Source organism: Penaeus monodon, chromosome 20 (genome assembly GCF_015228065.2).
Source record: "Penaeus monodon isolate SGIC_2016 chromosome 20, NSTDA_Pmon_1, whole genome shotgun sequence".
Taxonomy (NCBI): domain Eukaryota; kingdom Metazoa; phylum Arthropoda; class Malacostraca; order Decapoda; family Penaeidae; genus Penaeus; species Penaeus monodon.
The window spans coordinates 30,866,193-30,866,540 of record NC_051405.1 but is presented as its reverse complement, the minus strand read 5'-3'; the positions used below and the strand labels follow the sequence as shown (position 1 = coordinate 30,866,540).

Genomic DNA, 348 nt, shown 5'->3' with positions numbered 1-348 from the left:
GAATGATGATGCAATATTAAGTCAGGATACAGAGAATTCAACTAACGTCGAGGAGGGGACATTTCCGCATCGCTCTCTGTATCCAACTACGAGAGTCCCGGCCGGCAAGCCAAATGACGGAAAACACAAGGCTTATACTATCTTGAGTCTTGAGGGTTAATTTTACGAGAAATACATAGTCACTATATCTGCCATGTTGTGTCGTCGATTAGAACAAATTTAGACGATTTATAGTTAATATTATTAGAGTAGATCTTCCACTGTCGAGGAGTCATGGTAATGGAAACTTGGAACATACAAAGGAGGGGGACGTCGGTGTCATGGCCCCAGAGAGTGCTGAAGTGCCGA

At 43.4% G+C, this 348-nt stretch overlaps 1 protein-coding gene across 2 annotated transcripts in view; it reads right to left on the bottom strand.

Moving 5' to 3' along the window:
- LOC119585766 overlaps positions 1-348 on the bottom strand; it is a gene marked incomplete at its 3' end in the record, with an annotated part of 12,085 nt that overhangs the window by 4,665 nt on the left and 7,072 nt on the right.